Raw genomic sequence first — 16,944 nt, forward strand, 5'->3', positions numbered from 1 at the left:
CTCCAACATTAAACTGGACCTGGTTAGCACTTACAACAGACCATGTCCATCATTTCTCCACCCTAAGGGGGTGTACAGTCATACAGAAGATGCACGTGATTGGCATCTTGACCCAAACTGACTTTCCATGAGGTCACAGCGTACAAGGACCATAAGCCATATGAAACATGATCTATAGTCTCCAATGAGTTATTGCTAGGCAAATGAAGTCTTCAGTCTATGTCAGCCACAGAATATGTGATGCACTACCTGTCACTCAAAGCCGTTCCACTCCTCAATAAAACAGAACATTAAGCCTTAAAAGTTGAAAAGGTTATTTTAACCACTATGTCATTGTAATGGACAGGAAATTGTCAGTAGGGACCAAACTGTTTTCTAGTACTAAGCTGTGAGCATGGTTGCTTCTGCTGTAAATGTGGGCATTTCAGAATAGAAGTCAATGGGTACTGAATGACTTTGCAGCCAGCATCAAGCGGCCATTCAGGAACTGCAGATTTGCCATTGCATTACAGCTAAAGTACTGCACCATTTGGACAGGCTAATTGATCATTCTGCTGAAACTAGGACAACATTGATAAATACTTATAACAAGATACTAATAGTTCTCACTTACCTATGTCAACTGGCTTTAAATCATACACAAGGTAAAGTCTCCCATGAGAATGACAAAAATTGCCAGAGCTGACTATATTTCAAGTCATCCGGCGGGGTATGGGTTAAAGTTTTCAACCAGCAATAATCACGTCTCAGTAAAACCTCATAGACTATGAAAATGCCGCTGCGAAAGGATGCTTACAAACTCCTCCAACATTAAACTGGACTTGTTTAGCACTTACAACAGACATGGTCCATCATTTCTCCACCCTCAGGGGGTGTACAGTCATACAGAAGATGCAAGTGATTGGCATCTTGACCCAAACTGACCTTTCCATGAGGTCACAGCTGTACAAGGACCATAAGCCATATGAAACATGATCTATATGTCTCAATGAGTTATTGCTAGGCAAATGAAGTCTTCAGTCTATGTCAGCCACAGAATATGTGATGCATCTACCTGTCACTCAAAGCCGTCCACTCCTCAATAAAACAGAACATTAAGCCTTAAAACTGTTGAAAACTGTTTATTTAACCACTATGTCATTGTAATGGACAGGAAATTTGTCAGTAGGGACCAAACTTGTTTTCTAGTACTAAGCTGTGAGCATGGTTGCTTCTGCTGTAAATGTGGGCATTTCTGAATAAAAGTCAATGGTGACTGAATGACTTTTGCAGCCAGAAATTTTTCAGAAGGGACCAAACCTGTTTTCTAGTACTAAGCGTGAGCATGGTTGCTTCTGCTGTAAATGTGGGCATTTCAGAACAGAAGTCAATGGTTACTGAATGACTTTTGCAGCCAGCATCAAGCGGCCATTCCAGGAACTGCAGATTTGGCCATTGCATTACAGCTGAAAGTACTGCACCATTTGGACAGGCTAATTTGATCATTCTGCTGAACTAGGACAACATTGGATAAATAATTATAACAAGATACTATAGTTCTCACTTACCTATGTCAACTGGCTTAATATCATACACAAGGTAAAGTCTCCCATGAGACTGACAAAAATTGCCAGAGCTGACTATATTTCAAGTCATCCCGGCGGGGGTATTGGGTAAAGTTTTCAACTAGCAATAATCACGTCTCAGTAAAACCTCATAGACTATGAAAATGCCGCTGCGAAAGGATGACTTAAAGTCCTCCAACATTAAACTGGAATGGTTTAGCACTTACAACAGACATGGTGCATCATTTCTCACCCTCAGGGGTGTACAGTCATACAGAAGATGCAAGTGATTGGTTCTTGACCCAAACTGACCTTTCCATGAGGTCACAGCTGTACAAGGACCAGAAGCCATATGAAACATGATCTATATGTCTTCAATGAGTTATTGCTAGGCAAATGAAGTCTTCAGTCTATGTCAGCCACAGAATAGTGATGCATCTACCTGTCACTCAAAGCCGTCCACTCCTCAATAAAACAGACGTTAAGCCTTAAAACTGTTGAAAACTGTTTATTTTAACCACTATGTCATTGTAATGGACAGGAAATTTGTCAGTAGGGACCAAACTTGTTTTCTAGTACTAAGCTGTGAGCATTCTTGCTTCTGCTGTAAATGTGGGCATTTCAGAATAGAAGTCAATGGGACTGAATGACTTTTTCAGCCAGAATTTTCAGTAGGACCAAACCTGTTTTCTAGTACTAAGCTGTGAGCATGGTTGCTTCTGCTGTAAATGTGGCATTTCAGAACAGAAGTCAATGGTGACTGAATGACTTTTGCAGCCAGCATCAAGCGGCCATTCCAGGAACTGCAGATCAGGCCATTGCATTACAGCTGAAAGTACTACACCATTTGGACAGGTAATTTGATCATTCTGCTGAACTAGGACAACATTGGATAAATAATTATAACAAGATACTAATAGTTCTCACTTACCTATGTCAACTGGCTTTAATATTCATACACAAGTAAAGTCTCCCATGAGACTGACAAAAATTGCCAGAGCTGACTATATTCAAGTCATCCGGCGGGGTATTGGGTAAAGTTTTCAACAGCAATAATCACGTCTCAGTAAACCTCATAGACTATGAAAATGCCGCTGCGAAAGGATGCCCTAAAGTCCTCCAACATTAACTGGACTGGTTTAGCACTCACAACAGACATGGTCCATCATTTCTCCACCCTCAGGGGGTGTACAGTCATACAGAAGATGCAAGTGATTGGCTTCTTGACCCAAACTGACCTTTCCATGAGGTCACAGCTGTACAAGGACCATAAGCCATATGAAACATGATCTATATGTCTCAATGAGTTATTGCTAGGCAAATGAAGTCTTCAGTCTATGTCAGCCACAGAATATGTGATGCATCTACCTGTCACTCAAAGCCGTCCACTCCTCAATAAAACAGAACGTTAAGCTGTTGAAAACTGTTTATTTAACCACTATGTCATTGTAATGGACAGGAAATTTGTCAGTAGGGACCAAACTTGTTTTCTAGTACTAAGCTGTGAGCATGGTTGCTTCTGCTGTAAATGTGGGCATTTCAGAATAGAAGTCAATGGTGACTGAATGACTTTGCAGCCAGCATCAAGCGGCCATTCCAGGAACTGCAGATTGGCCATTGCATTACAGCTGAAAGTACTGCACCATTTGGACAGGCTAATTTGATCATTCTGCTGAACTAGGACAACATTGGATAAATACTTATAACAAGATACTAATAGTTTCTCACTTACCTATGTCAACTGGTTTAATATTCATACACAAGGTAAAGTCTCCCATGAGACTGACAAAAATTGCCAGAGCTGACTATATTTCAAGTCATCCGGGGGGTATTGGGTAAAGTTTTCAACTAGCAATAATCACGTCTCAGTAAAACCTCATAGACTATGAAAATGCCGCTGCGAAAGGATGACTAAAGCTCCAACATTAAACTGGACCTGGTTTAGCACTCACAACAGACATGGTGCATCATTTCTCCACCCTCAGGGGGGTGTACAGTCATACAGAAGATGCAAGTGATTGGCTTCTTGACCAAACTGACCTTTCCATGAGGTCACAGCTGTACAAGGACCATAAGCCATATGAAACATGATCTATATGTTTCAATGAGTTATTGCTAGGCAAATGAAGTCTTCAGTCTATGTCAGCCACAGAATATGTGATGCATCTACCTGTCACTCAAAGCCGTCCCTCCTCAATAAAACAGAACGTTAAGCTTAAAACTGTTGAAAACTGTTTATTTTAACCACTATGTCATTGTAATGGACAGGAAATTTGTCAGTAGGGACCAAACTTGTTTTCTAGTACAAGCTGTGAGCATGGTTGCTTCTGCTGTAAATGTGGGCATTTCAGAATAGAAGTCAATGGTGACTGAATGACTTTTGCAGCCAGAAATCTTTTCAGAGGGACCAAACCTGTTTCTAGTACTAAGCTGTGAGCATGGGTGCTTCTGCTGTAAATGTAGGCATTTCAGAACAGAAGTCAATGGTGACTGAATGACTTTTGCAGCCAGCATCAAGCGGCCATTCCAGGAACTGCAGATTTGGCCATTGCATTACAGCTGAAAGTACTGCACCATTTGACAGGCTAATTGATCATTCTGCTGAACTAGGACAACATTGGATAAATAATTATACAAGATACTAATATCTCACTTACCTATGTCAACTGGCTTAATATTCATACACAAGGTAAAGTCTCCCATGAGACTGACAAAAATTGCCAGAGCTGACTATATTCAAGTCATCCCGGCGGGGTATGGGTAAAGTTTTCAACCAGCATAATCACGTCTCAGTAAAACCTCATAGACTATGAAAATGCCGCTGCGAAAGATGCTCCAAAGTCCTCCAACATTAAACTGGACCTGGTTTAGCACTTACAACAGACATGGTCCATCATTTCTCCACCCTCAGGGGGTGTACAGTCATACAGAAGATGCAAGTGATTGGCTTCTTGACCCAAACTGACCTTTCCATGAGGTCACAGCTGTACAAGGACCATAAGCCATATGAAACATGATCTATATGTCTTCAATGAGTTATTGCTAGGCAAATGAAGTCTTCAGTCTATGTCAGCCACAGAATATGTGATGCATCTACCTGTCACTCAAAGCCGTCCACTCCTCAATAAAACAGAACGTTAAGCTGTTGAAAACTGTTTATTTTAACCACTATGTCATTGTAATGGACAGGAAATTTGTCAGTAGGGACAAACTTGTTTTCTAGTACTAAGCTGTGAGCATGTTGCTTCTGCTGTAAATGTGGGCATTTCAGAATAGAAGTCAATGGTGACTGAATGACTTTTGCAGCCAGCATCAAGCGGCCATTCCAGGAACTGCAGATTGGCCATTGCATTACAGCTGAAAGTACTGCACCATTTGGACAGGCTAATTTGATCATTCTGCTGAACTAGGACAACATTGGATAAATACTTATAACAAGATACTAATAGTTCTCACTTACCTATGTCAACTGGCTTTAATATTCATACACAAAGTAAAGTCTCCCATGAGACTGACAAAAATTGCCAGAGCTGACTATATTTCAAGTTCCGGCGGGGTATTGGGTAAAGTTTTCAACCAGCAATAATCACGTCTCAGTAAAACCTCATAGACTATGAAAATGCCGCTGCGAAAGGATGACTTAAAGTCCTCCAACATTAAACTGGACCTGGTTTAGCACTCACAACAGACATGGTGCATAATTTCTCCACCCTCAGGGGTGTACAGTCATACAGAAGATGCAAGTGATTGGCTTCTTGACCAAACTGACCTTTCCATGAGGTCACAGCTGTACAAGGACCATAAGCCATATGAAACATGATCTATATGTTTCAATGAGTTATTGCTAGGCAAATGAAGTCTTCAGTCTATGTCAGCCACAGAATATGTGATGCATCTACCTGTCACTCAAAGCCGTCCACTCCTCAATAAAACAGAACGTTAAGCTGTTGAAAACTGTTTATTTAACCACTATGTCATTGTAATGGACAGGAAATTTGTCAGTAGGGACCAAACTTGTTTTCTAGTACTAAGCTGTGAGCATGGTGCTTCTGCTGTAAATGTGGGCATTTCAGAATAGAAGTCAATGGTGACTGAATGACTTTTGCAGCCAGAAATTTTTTCAGAAGGGACCAAACCTGTTTTCTAGTACTAAGCTGTGAGCATGGTTGCTTCTGCTGTAAATGTAGGCATTTCAGAACAGAAGTCAATGGTGACTGAATGACTTTTGCAGCCAGCATCAAGCGGCCATTCCAGGAACTGCAGATTTGGCCATTGCATTACAGCTGAAAGTACTGCACCATTGGACAGGCTAATTTGATCATTCTGCTGAACTAGGACAACATTGGATAAATACTTATAACAAATACTAATAGTTCTCACTTACCTATGTCAATGGCTTTAATATTCATACACAAGGTAAGTCTCCCATGAGACTGACAAAAATTGCCAGAGCTGACTATATTTCAAGTCATCCCGGCGGGGTATTGGGTAAAGTTTTCAACTAGCAATAATCACGTCTCAGTAAAACTCATAGACTATGAAAATGCCGCTGCGAAAGGATGACCTAAAGTCCTCCAACATTAAACTGGACCTGGTTTAGCACTCACAACAGACATGGTCATCATTTCTCCACCCTCAGGGGGTGTACAGTCATACAGAAGATGCAAGTGATTGGCTTCTTGACCCAACTGACCTTTCCATGAGGTCACAGCTGTACAAGGACCATAAGCCATATGAAACATGATCTATATGTTTCAATGAGTTATTGCTAGGCAAATGAAGTCTTCAGTCTATGTCAGCCACAGAATATGTGATGCATCTACCTGTCACTCAAAGCCGTCCACTCCTCAATAAAACAGAACGTTAAGCTGTTGAAAACTGTTTATTTAACCACTATGTCATTGTAATGGACAGGAAATTGTCAGTAGGGACCAAACTTGTTTTCTAGTACTAAGCTGTGAGCATGGTTGCTTCTGCTGTAAATGTGGGCATTTCAGAATAGAAGTCAATGGTGACTGAATGACTTTTGCAGCCAGCATCAAGCGGCCATTCCAGGAACTGCAGATCAGGCCATTGCATTACAGCTGAAAGTACTGCACCATTTGGACAGGCTAATTTGATCATTCTGCTGAACTAGGACAACATTGGATAAATTATAACAAGATACTAATAGTTCTCACTTACCTATGTCAATGGCTTTAATATTCATACACAAGGAAAGTCTCCCATGAGACTGACAAAAATTGCCAGAGCTGACTATATTTCAAGTCATCCGGCGGGGTATTGGGTAAAGTTTTCAACAGCAATAATCACGTCTCAGTAAAACCTCATAGACTATGAAATGCCGCTGCGAAAGGATGCTAAACCTCCAACATTAAACTGGACTTGGTTTAGCACTTACAACAGACATGGTCATCATTTCTCCACCCTCAGGGGGTGTACAGTCATACAGAAGATGCAAGTGATTGGCTTCTTGACCCAAACTGACCTTTCCATGAGGTCACAGCTGTACAAGGACCATAAGCCATATGAAACATGATCTATATGTCTTCAATGAGTTATTGCTAGGCAAATGAAGTCTTCAGTCTATGTCAGCCACAGAATATGTGATGCATCTACCTGTCACTCAAAGCCGTCCACTCCTCAATAAAACAGAACATTAAGCCTTAAAACTGTTGAAAACTGTTTATTTTAACCACTATGTCATTGTAATGGACAGGAAATTTGTCAGTAGGGACCAAACTTGTTTCTAGTACTAAGCTGTGAGCAGGTGCTTCTGCTGTAAATGTGGCATTTCAGAATAGAAGTCAATGGTGACTGAATGACTTTTGCAGCCAGAAATCTTTTCAGAAGGGACCAAACCTGTTTTCTAGTACTAAGCTGTGAGCATGGTTGCTTCTGCTGTAAATGTGGGCATTTCAGAATAGAAGTCAATGGTGACTGAATGACTTTTGCAGCCAGCATCAAGCGGCCATTCAGGAACTGCAGATTTGGCCATTGCATTACAGCTGAAAGTACTACACCATTTGGACAGGCTAATTGATCATTCTGCTGAACTAGGACAACATTGGATAAATACTTATAACAAGATACTAATAGTTCTCACTTACCTATGTCAAGGCTTTAATATTCATACACAAGTAAAGTCTCCCATGAGACTGACAAAATTGCCAGAGCTGACTATATTTCAAGTCATCCCGGGGGTATTGGGTAAAGTTTTCAACCAGCAATAATCACGTCTCAGTAAAACCTCATAGACTATGAAAATGCCGCTGCGAAAGGATGCTTAAAGTCCTCCAACATTAAACTGGACCTGGTTTAGCACTTACAACAGACATGGTCCATCATTTCTCCACCCTCAGGGGGTGTACAGTCATACAGAAGATGCAAGTGATTGGCTTCTTGACCAAACTGACCTTTCCATGAGGTCACAGCTGTACAAGGACCATAAGCCATATGAACATGATCTATATGTCTTCAATGAGTTATTGCTAGGCAAATGAAGTCTTCAGTCTATGTCAGCCACAGAATATGTGATGCATCTACCTGTCACTCAAAGCCGTCCACTCCTCAAAAACAGAACATAAGCTTAAAACTGTTGAAAACTGTTTATTTTAACCACTATGTCATTGTAATGGACAGGAAATTTGTCAGTAGGGACCAAACTTGTTTTCTAGTACTAAGCTGTGAGCATTCTTGCTCTGCTGTAAATGTGGGCATTTCAGAATAGAAGTCAATGGTGACTGAATGACTTTTGCAGCCAGAAATCTTTTCAGAAGGGACCAAACCTGTTTTCTAGTACTAAGCTGTGAGCATGGTTGCTTCTGCTGTAAATGTGGCATTCAGAACAGAAGTCAATGGTGACTGAATGACTTTTGCAGCCAGCATCAAGCGGCCATTCCAGGAACTGCAGATCAGGCCATTGCATTACAGCTGAAAGTACTGCACCATTTGGACAGGCTAATTTGATCATTCTGCTGAACTAGGACAACATTGGATAAATACTTATAACAAGATACTAATAGTTCTCACTTACCTATGTCAACTGGCTTTAATATTCATACACAAGGTAAAGTCTCCCATGAGACTGACAAAAATTGCCAGAGCTGACTATATTTAAGTCATCCGGCGGGGTATTGGGTAAAGTTTTCAACCAGCAATAATCACGTCTCAGTAAAACCTCATAGACTATGAAAATGCCGCTGCGAAAGGATGCCCTAAAGTCCTCCAACATTAAACTGGACTGGTTTAGCACTCACAACAGACATGGTCCATCATTTCTCCACCCTCAGGGGGTGTACAGTCATACAGAAGATGCAAGTGATTGGCTTCTTGACCCAAACTGACCTTTCCATGAGGTCACAGCTGTACAAGGACCATAAGCCATATGAAACATGATCTATATGTTTTCAATGAGTTATTGCTAGGCAAATGAAGTCTTCAGTCTATGTCAGCCACAGAATATGTGATGCATCTACCTGTCACTCAAAGCCGTCCACTCCTCAATAAAACAGAACGTTAAGCCTTAAAACTGTTGAAAACTGTTATTTTAACCACTATGTCATTGTAATGGACAGGAAATTTGTCAGTAGGGACCAAACTTGTTTTCTAGTACTAAGCTGTGAGCATGGTTGCTTCTGCTGTAAATGTGGGCATTTCAGAATAGAAGTCAATGGTGACTGAATGACTTTTGCAGCCAGCATCAAGCGGCCATTCAGGAACTGCAGATTTGGCCATTGCATTACAGCTGAAAGAATACTACACCATTTGGACAGGCTAATTTGATCATTCTGCTGAACTAGGACAACATTGGATAAATACTTATAACAAGATACTAATAGTTCTCACTTACCTATGTCAACTGGCTTTAATATTCATACACAAGGTAAAGTCTCCCATGAGACTGACAAAAATTGCCAGAGCTGACTATATTTCAAGTCATGCCGCGGGTATTGGGTAAAGTTTTCAACCAGCAATAATCACGTCTCAGTAAACCTCATAGACTATGAAAATGCCGGCGAAAGGATGACTTAAAGTCCTCCAACATTAAACTGGACCTGGTTTAGCACTCACAACAGACATGGTGCATCATTTCTCCACCCTCGGGGTGTACAGTCATACAGAAGATGCAAGTGATTGGCTTCTTGACCCAAACTGACCTTTCCATGAGGTCACAGCTGTACAAGGACCATAAGCCATATGAACATGATCTATATTTTCAATGAGTTATTGCTAGGCAAATGAAGTCTTCAGTCTATGTCAGCCACAGAATATGTGATGCATCTACCTGTCACTCAAAGCCGTCCACTCCTCAATAAAACAGAACGTAAGCCTTAAAACTGTTGAAAACTGTTATTTAACCACTATTCTTGTACAGGAAATTTGTCAGTAGGACAAAACTTGTTTTAGTCTAGTAATGGTGCTTCTGCTGTAAATGTGGGCATTCAGTAGAAGTCACATGGTACTGAAGCTTTTGCAGCCTAGTATGACCAAGTTCTAGTCTGTGAGCATGGTTGTTCTGCTGTAAATGTAGGCATTTCAGACAGAAGTCAATGGTGACTGAATGACTTTTGCAGCCAGAAATCTTTTCAGAAGGGACCAAACTGTTTTCTAGTACTAAGCTGTGAGCATGGTTGCTTCTGCTGTAAATGTGGGCATTTCAGAACAGAAGTCAATGGTGACTGAATGACTTTTGCAGCCAGCATCAAGCGGCCATTCCAGGAACTGCAGATTGGCCATTGCATTACAGCTGAAAGTACTGCACCATTTGGACAGGCTAATTTGATCATTCTGCTGAACTAGGACAACATTGGATAAATACTTATAACAAGATACTAATAGTTCTCACTTACCTATGTCAATGGCTTTAATATTCATACACAAGGTAAAGTCTCCCATGAGACTGACAAAAATTGCCAGAGCTGACTATATTTCAAGTCATCCCGGCGGGGTATTGGGTAAAGTTTTCAACCAGCAATAATCACGTCTCAGTAAAACCTCATAGACTATGAAAATGCCGCTGCGAAAGGATGCTCCAAAGTCCTCCAACATTAAACTGGACTTGGTTTAGCACTTACAACAGACATGGTGCATCATTTCTCCACCCTCAGGGGGTGTACAGTCATACAGAAGATGCAAGTGATTGGCTTCTTGACCCAAACTGACCTTTCCATGAGGTCACAGCTGTACAAGGACCATAAGCCATATGAAACATGATCTATATGTTTCAATGAGTTATTGCTAGGCAAATGAAGTCTTCAGTCTATGTCAGCCACAGAATATGTGATGCATCTACCTGTCACTCAAAGCCGTCCACTCCTCAATAAACAGAACATAAGCCTTAAAACTGTTGAAAACTGTTTATTTAACCACTATGTCATTGTAATGGACAGGAATTTGTCAGTAGGGACCAAACTTGTTTTCTAGTACTAAGCTGTGAGCATTCTTCCTTCTGCTGTAAATGTGGGCATTTCAGAATAGAAGTCAATGGTGACTGAATGACTTTTGCAGCCAGAATTTTTTCAGTAGGGACAAAACTGTTTTCTAGTACTAAGCTGTGAGCATGGTTGCTTCTGCTGTAATGTAGGCATTTCAGAACAGAAGTCAATAATGACTGAATGACTTTTGCAGCCAGCATCAAGCGGCCATTCCAGGAACTGCAGATCAGGCCATTGCATTACAGCTGAAAGTACTACACCATTTGGACAGGCTAATTTGATCATTCTGCTGAACTAGGACAACATTGGATAAATACTTATAACAAGATACTAATAGTTCTCACTTACCTATGTCCACTGGCTTTAATATTCATACACAAGGTAAGTCTCCCATGAGACTGACAAAAATGCCAGAGCTGACTATATTTCAAGTCATCCCGGCGGGGTATTGGGTAAAGTTTTCAACAGCAATAATCACGTCTCAGTAAAACCTCATAGACTATGAAAATGCCGCTGCGAAAGGATGACTTAAAGTCCTCCAACATTAAACTGGACCTGGTTTAGCACTCACAACAGACATGGTCCATCATTTCTCCACCCTCAGGGGTGTACAGTCATACAGAAGATGCAAGTGATTGGCTTCTTGACCCAAACTGACCTTTCCATGAGGTCACAGCTGTACAAGGACCATAAGCCATATGAAACATGATCTATATGTTTTCAATGAGTTATTGCTAGGCAAATGAAGTCTTCAGTCTATGTCAGCCACAGAATATGTGATGCATCTACCTGTCACTCAAAGCCGTCCACTCCTCAATAAAACAGAACGTTAAGCCTTAAAACTGTTGAAAACTGTTTATTTAACCACTATGTCATTGTAATGGACAGGAAATTTGTCAGTAGGGACCAAACTTGTTTTCTAGTACTAAGCTGTGAGCATGGTTGCTTCTGCTGTAAATGTGGGCATTTCAGAATAGAAGTCAATGGTGACTGAATGACTTTTGCAGCCAGCATCAAGCGGCCATTCCAGGAACTGCAGATTGGCCATTGCATTACAGCTGAAAGTACTGCACCATTTGGACAGGCTAATTTGATCATTCTGCTGAACTAGGACAACATTGGATAAATACTTATAACAAGATACTAATAGTTCTCACTTACCTATGTCAACTGGCTTTAATTTTCATACACAAGTAAAGTCTCCCATGAGACTGACAAAAATTGCCAGAGCTGACTATATTTCAAGTCATGCCGGCGGGGTATTGGGTAAAGTTTTCAACCAGCAATAATCACGTCTCAGTAAAACCTCATAGACTATGAAAATGCCGCTGCGAAAGGATGACTTAAAGTCCTCCAACATTATACTGGACCTGGTTTAGCACTCACAACAGACATGGTGCAATTTCTCCACCCTCAGGGGGTGTACAGTCATACAGAAGATGCAAGTGATTGGCTTCTTGACCCAAACTGACCTTTCCATGAGGTCACAGCTGTACAAGGACCATAAGCCATATGAAACATGATCTATATGTTTTCAATGAGTTATTGCTAGGCAAATGAAGTCTTCAGTCTATGTCAGCCACAGAATATGTGATGCATCTACCTGTCACTCAAAGCCGTCCACTCCTCAATAAAACAGAACGTTAAGCCTTAAAACTGTTGAAAACTGTTTATTTAACCACTATGTCATTGTAATGGACAGGAATTTGTCAGTAGGGACCAAACTTGTTTTCTAGTACCAAGCTGTGAGCATGGTTGCTTCTGCTGTAAATGTGGGCATTTCAGAATAGAAGTCAATGGTGACTGAATGACTTTTGCAGCCAGAAATTTTTCAGAAGGGACCAAACCTGTTTTCTAGTACTAAGCTGTGAGCATGGTTGCTTCTGCTGTAAATGTAGGCATTTCAGAACAGAAGTCAATGGTGACTGAATGACTTTTGCAGCCAGCATCAAGCGGCCATTCCAGGAACTGCAGATTGGCCATTGCATTACAGCTGAAAGTACTGCACCATTTGGACAGGCTAATTTGATCATTCTGCTGAACTAGGACAACATTGGATAAATACTTATAACAAGATACTAATAGTTCTCACTTACCTATGTCAACTGGCTTTAATATTCATACACAGGTAAAGTCTCCCATGAGACTGACAAAAATTGCCAGAGCTGACTATATTTCAAGTCATCCCGGCGGGGTATTGGGTAAAGTTTTCAACAGCAATAATCACGTCTCAGTAAACCTCATAGACTATGAAAATGCCGCTGCGAAAGGATGCTAAAGTCCTCCAACATTAAACTGGACTGGTTTAGCACTTACAACAGACATGGTCCATCATTTCTCCACCCTCAGGGGGTGTACAGTCATACAGAAGATGCAAGTGATTGGCTTCTTGACCCAAACTGACCTTTCCATGAGGTCACAGCTGTACAAGGACCATAAGCCATATGAAACATGATCTATATGTTTCAATGAGTTATTGCTAGGCAAATGAAGTCTTCAGTCTATGTCAGCCACAGAATATGTGATGCATCTACCTGTCACTCAAAGCCGTCCACTCCTCAATAAAACAGAACATTAAGCCTTAAAACTGTTGAAAACTGTTTATTTTAACCACTATGTCATTGTAATGGACAGGAAATTTGTCAGTAGGGACCAAACTTGTTTTCTAGTACTAAGCTGTGAGCATGGTTGCTTCTGCTGTAAATGTGGGCATTTCAGAATAGAAGTCAATGGTGACTGAATGACTTTTGCAGCCAGCATCAAGCGGCCATTCCAGGAACTGCAGATTTGGCCATTGCATTACAGCTGAAAGTACTGCACCATTTGGACAGGCTAATTTGATCATTCTGCTGAACTAGGACAACATTGGATAAATACTTATAACAAGATACTAATAGTTCTCACTTACCTATGTCAACTGGCTTTAATATTCATACACAAGTAAAGTCTCCCATGAGACTGACAAAAATTGCCAGAGCTGACTATATTTCAAGTCATCCCGGCGGGGTATTGGGTAAAGTTTTCAACCAGCAATAATCACGTCTCAGTAAAACCTCATAGACTATGAAAATGCCGCTGCGAAAGGATGCTACTAAAGTCCTCCAACATTAACTGGACCTGGTTTAGCACTCACAACAGACATGGTCCATCATTTCTCCACCCTCAGGGGGTGTACAGTCATACAGAAGATGCAAGTGATTGGCTTCTTGACCCAAACTGACCTTTCCATGAGGTCACAGCTGTACAAGGACCATAAGCCATATGAAACATGATCTATATGTCTTCAATGAGTTATTGCTAGGCAAATGAAGTCTTCAGTCTATGTCAGCCACAGAATATGTGATGCATCTACCTGTCACTCAAAGCCGTCCACTCCTCAATAAAACAGAACATAAGCCTTAAAACTGTTGAAAACTGTTTATTTTAACCACTATGTCATTGTAATGGACAGGAAATGTCAGTAGGGACCAAACTTGTTTTCTAGTACTAAGCTGTGAGCATGGTTGCTTCTGCTGTAATGTGGGCATTTCAGAATAGAAGTCAATGGTGACTGAATGACTTTTGCAGCCAGAAATCTTTCAGAAGGGACCAAACCTGTTTCTAGTACTAAGCTGTGAGCATGGTTGCTTCTGCTGTAAATGTGGGCATTTCAGAATAGAAGTCAATGGTGACTGAATGACTTTTGCAGCCAGCATCAAGCGGCCATTCCAGGAACTGCAGATTTTGCCATTGCATTACAGCTGAAAGTACTGCACCATTTGGACAGGCTAATTGATCATTCTGCTGAACTAGGACAACATTGGATAAATACTTATAACAAGATACTAATAGTTCTCACTTACCTATGTCAATGGCTTTAATATTCATACACAAGGTAAAGTCTCCCATGAGACTGACAAAAATTGCCAGAGCTGACTATATTTCAAGTCATCCCGGCGGGGTATTGGGTAAAGTTTTCAACCAGCAATAATCACGTCTCAGTAAAACCTCATAGACTATGAAAATGCCGCTGCGAAAGGATGACTTAAAGTCCTCCAACATTAAACTGGACCTGGTTTAGCACTACAACAGACATGGTGCATCATTTCTCCACCCTCAGGGGGTGTACAGTCATACAGAAGATGCAAGTGATTGGCTTCTTGACCCAAACTGACCTTTCCATGAGGTCACAGCTGTACAAGGACCATAAGCCATATGAAACATGATCTATATGTCTTCAATGAGTTATTGCTAGGCAAATGAAGTCTTCAGTCTATGTCAGCCACAGAATATGTGATGCATCTACCTGTCACTCAAAGCCGTCCACTCCTCAATAAAACAGAACATTAAGCCTTAAACTGTTGAAAACTGTTTATTTTAACCACTATGTCATTGTAATGGACAGGAAATTTGTCAGTAGGGACCAAACTTGTTTTCTAGTACTAAGCTGTGAGCATTCTTGCTTCTGCTGTAAATGTGGGCATTTCAGAATAGAAGTCAATGGTGACTGAATGACTTTTGCAGCCAGAAATTTTTCAGAAGGGACCAAACCTGTTTTCTAGTACTAAGCTGTGAGCATGGTTGCTTCTGCTGTAAATGTGGCATTTCAGAACAGAAGTCAATGGTGAGAATGACTTTTGCAGCCAGCATCAAGCGGCCATTCCAGGAACTGCAGATCAGGCCATTGCATTACAGCTGAAAGTACTACACCATTTGGACAGGCTAATTTGATCATTCTGCTGAACTAGGACAACATTGGATAAATAAATAACAAGATACTAATAGTTCTCACTTACCTATGTCAACTGGCTTTAATATTCATACACAAGGTAAAGTCTCCCATGAGACTGACAAAAATTGCCAGAGCTGACTATATTTCAAGTCATCCCGGCGGGGTATTGGTAAAGTTTTCAACAGCAATAATCACGTCTCAGTAAAACCTCATAGACTATGAAAATGCCGCTGCGAAAGGATGCCCTAAAGTCCTCCAACATTAAACTGGACCTGGTTTAGCACTCACAACAGACATGGTCCATCATTTCTCCACCCTCAGGGGGTGTACAGTCATACAGAAGATGCAAGTGATTGGCTTCTTGACCCAAACTGACCTTTCCATGAGGTCACAGCTGTACAAGGACCATAAGCCATATGAAACATGATCTATATGTCTTCAATGAGTTATTGCTAGGCAAATGAAGTCTTCAGTCTATGTCAGCCACAGAATATGTGATGCATCTACCTGTCACTCAAAGCCGTCCACTCCTCAATAAAACAGAACGTTAAGCTGTTGAAAAACTGTTATTTTAACCACTATGTCATTGTAATGGACAGGAAATTGTCAGTAGGGACCAAACTTGTTTTCTAGTACTAAGCTGTGAGCATGGTTGCTTCTGCTGTAAATGTGGGCATTTCAGAATAGGTCAATGGTGACTGAATGACTTTTGCAGCCAGCATCAAGCGGCCATTCCAGGAACTGCAGATTTGGCCATTGCATTACAGCTGAAAGTACTGCACCATTTGGACAGGCTAATTTGATCATTCTGCTGAACTAGGACAACATTGGATAAATACTTATAACAAGATACTAATAGTTCTCACTTACCTATGTCAACTGGCTTTAATTTCATACACAAAGTAAAGTCTCCCATGAGACTGACAAAAATTGCCAGAGCTGACTATATTTCAAGTCTTGCGGCGGGGTATTGGGTAAAGTTTTCAACCAGCAATAATCACGTCTCAGTAAAACCTCATAGACTATGAAAATGCCGCTGCGAAAGGATGACTAAAGTCCTCCAACATTATACTGGACCTGGTTTAGCACTCACAACAGACATGGTGCATCTTCTCCACCCTCAGGGGGTGTACAGTCATACAGAAGATGCAAGTGATTGGCTTCTTGACCAAACTGACCTTTCCATGAGGTCACAGCTGTACAAGGACCATAAGCCATATGAAACATGATCTATATGTTTTCAATGAGTTAT

General features: G+C 40.9%; 19 non-coding genes across 19 annotated transcripts; all 19 read right to left on the bottom strand.

Annotated features, from left to right (window-relative positions):
- Positions 1 to 650: 650 nt before the first annotated feature.
- Positions 651 to 790, bottom strand: LOC116686904 (U4 spliceosomal RNA). Its single transcript, XR_004331408.1, has one exon. It is a non-coding gene; the product is annotated as a U4 spliceosomal RNA (small nuclear RNA).
- A 794-nt stretch (positions 791 to 1,584) lies between these two features.
- LOC116686896 (U4 spliceosomal RNA) lies at positions 1,585 to 1,726 on the bottom strand. Its single transcript, XR_004331401.1, has one exon. It is a non-coding gene; the product is annotated as a U4 spliceosomal RNA (small nuclear RNA).
- A 787-nt stretch (positions 1,727 to 2,513) lies between these two features.
- Positions 2,514 to 2,650, bottom strand: LOC116686919 (U4 spliceosomal RNA). The gene has a single exon (XR_004331422.1). It is a non-coding gene; the product is annotated as a U4 spliceosomal RNA (small nuclear RNA).
- A 664-nt stretch (positions 2,651 to 3,314) lies between these two features.
- Positions 3,315 to 3,453, bottom strand: LOC116686901 (U4 spliceosomal RNA). Its single transcript, XR_004331406.1, has one exon. It is a non-coding gene; the product is annotated as a U4 spliceosomal RNA (small nuclear RNA).
- A 786-nt stretch (positions 3,454 to 4,239) lies between these two features.
- On the bottom strand, positions 4,240 to 4,376 carry LOC116686921 (U4 spliceosomal RNA). The gene has a single exon (XR_004331424.1). It is a non-coding gene; the product is annotated as a U4 spliceosomal RNA (small nuclear RNA).
- Positions 4,377 to 5,043: 667 nt separating this feature from the next.
- Positions 5,044 to 5,181, bottom strand: LOC116686908 (U4 spliceosomal RNA). Its single transcript, XR_004331412.1, has one exon. It is a non-coding gene; the product is annotated as a U4 spliceosomal RNA (small nuclear RNA).
- A 784-nt stretch (positions 5,182 to 5,965) lies between these two features.
- LOC116686909 (U4 spliceosomal RNA) lies at positions 5,966 to 6,105 on the bottom strand. The gene has a single exon (XR_004331413.1). It is a non-coding gene; the product is annotated as a U4 spliceosomal RNA (small nuclear RNA).
- A 660-nt stretch (positions 6,106 to 6,765) lies between these two features.
- On the bottom strand, positions 6,766 to 6,903 carry LOC116686920 (U4 spliceosomal RNA). Its single transcript, XR_004331423.1, has one exon. It is a non-coding gene; the product is annotated as a U4 spliceosomal RNA (small nuclear RNA).
- Positions 6,904 to 7,690: 787 nt separating this feature from the next.
- On the bottom strand, positions 7,691 to 7,828 carry LOC116686914 (U4 spliceosomal RNA). Its single transcript, XR_004331418.1, has one exon. It is a non-coding gene; the product is annotated as a U4 spliceosomal RNA (small nuclear RNA).
- A 791-nt stretch (positions 7,829 to 8,619) lies between these two features.
- LOC116686895 (U4 spliceosomal RNA) lies at positions 8,620 to 8,758 on the bottom strand. Its single transcript, XR_004331400.1, has one exon. It is a non-coding gene; the product is annotated as a U4 spliceosomal RNA (small nuclear RNA).
- A 677-nt stretch (positions 8,759 to 9,435) lies between these two features.
- On the bottom strand, positions 9,436 to 9,571 carry LOC116686925 (U4 spliceosomal RNA). Its single transcript, XR_004331428.1, has one exon. It is a non-coding gene; the product is annotated as a U4 spliceosomal RNA (small nuclear RNA).
- An 863-nt stretch (positions 9,572 to 10,434) lies between these two features.
- Positions 10,435 to 10,575, bottom strand: LOC116686922 (U4 spliceosomal RNA). The gene has a single exon (XR_004331425.1). It is a non-coding gene; the product is annotated as a U4 spliceosomal RNA (small nuclear RNA).
- A 792-nt stretch (positions 10,576 to 11,367) lies between these two features.
- On the bottom strand, positions 11,368 to 11,506 carry LOC116686924 (U4 spliceosomal RNA). The gene has a single exon (XR_004331427.1). It is a non-coding gene; the product is annotated as a U4 spliceosomal RNA (small nuclear RNA).
- A 674-nt stretch (positions 11,507 to 12,180) lies between these two features.
- LOC116686906 (U4 spliceosomal RNA) lies at positions 12,181 to 12,321 on the bottom strand. Its single transcript, XR_004331410.1, has one exon. It is a non-coding gene; the product is annotated as a U4 spliceosomal RNA (small nuclear RNA).
- Positions 12,322 to 13,115: 794 nt separating this feature from the next.
- LOC116686916 (U4 spliceosomal RNA) lies at positions 13,116 to 13,254 on the bottom strand. Its single transcript, XR_004331420.1, has one exon. It is a non-coding gene; the product is annotated as a U4 spliceosomal RNA (small nuclear RNA).
- Positions 13,255 to 13,927: 673 nt separating this feature from the next.
- On the bottom strand, positions 13,928 to 14,068 carry LOC116686926 (U4 spliceosomal RNA). The gene has a single exon (XR_004331429.1). It is a non-coding gene; the product is annotated as a U4 spliceosomal RNA (small nuclear RNA).
- A 793-nt stretch (positions 14,069 to 14,861) lies between these two features.
- Positions 14,862 to 15,002, bottom strand: LOC116686888 (U4 spliceosomal RNA). The gene has a single exon (XR_004331393.1). It is a non-coding gene; the product is annotated as a U4 spliceosomal RNA (small nuclear RNA).
- Positions 15,003 to 15,795: 793 nt separating this feature from the next.
- On the bottom strand, positions 15,796 to 15,934 carry LOC116686915 (U4 spliceosomal RNA). The gene has a single exon (XR_004331419.1). It is a non-coding gene; the product is annotated as a U4 spliceosomal RNA (small nuclear RNA).
- Positions 15,935 to 16,600: 666 nt separating this feature from the next.
- LOC116686913 (U4 spliceosomal RNA) lies at positions 16,601 to 16,740 on the bottom strand. Its single transcript, XR_004331417.1, has one exon. It is a non-coding gene; the product is annotated as a U4 spliceosomal RNA (small nuclear RNA).
- Between the last annotated feature and the right edge of the window lie 204 nt (positions 16,741 to 16,944).

The sequence above is a fragment of the Etheostoma spectabile genome, unplaced genomic scaffold (genome assembly GCF_008692095.1).
Source record: "Etheostoma spectabile isolate EspeVRDwgs_2016 unplaced genomic scaffold, UIUC_Espe_1.0 scaffold546, whole genome shotgun sequence".
NCBI lineage: Eukaryota > Metazoa > Chordata > Actinopteri > Perciformes > Percidae > Etheostoma > Etheostoma spectabile.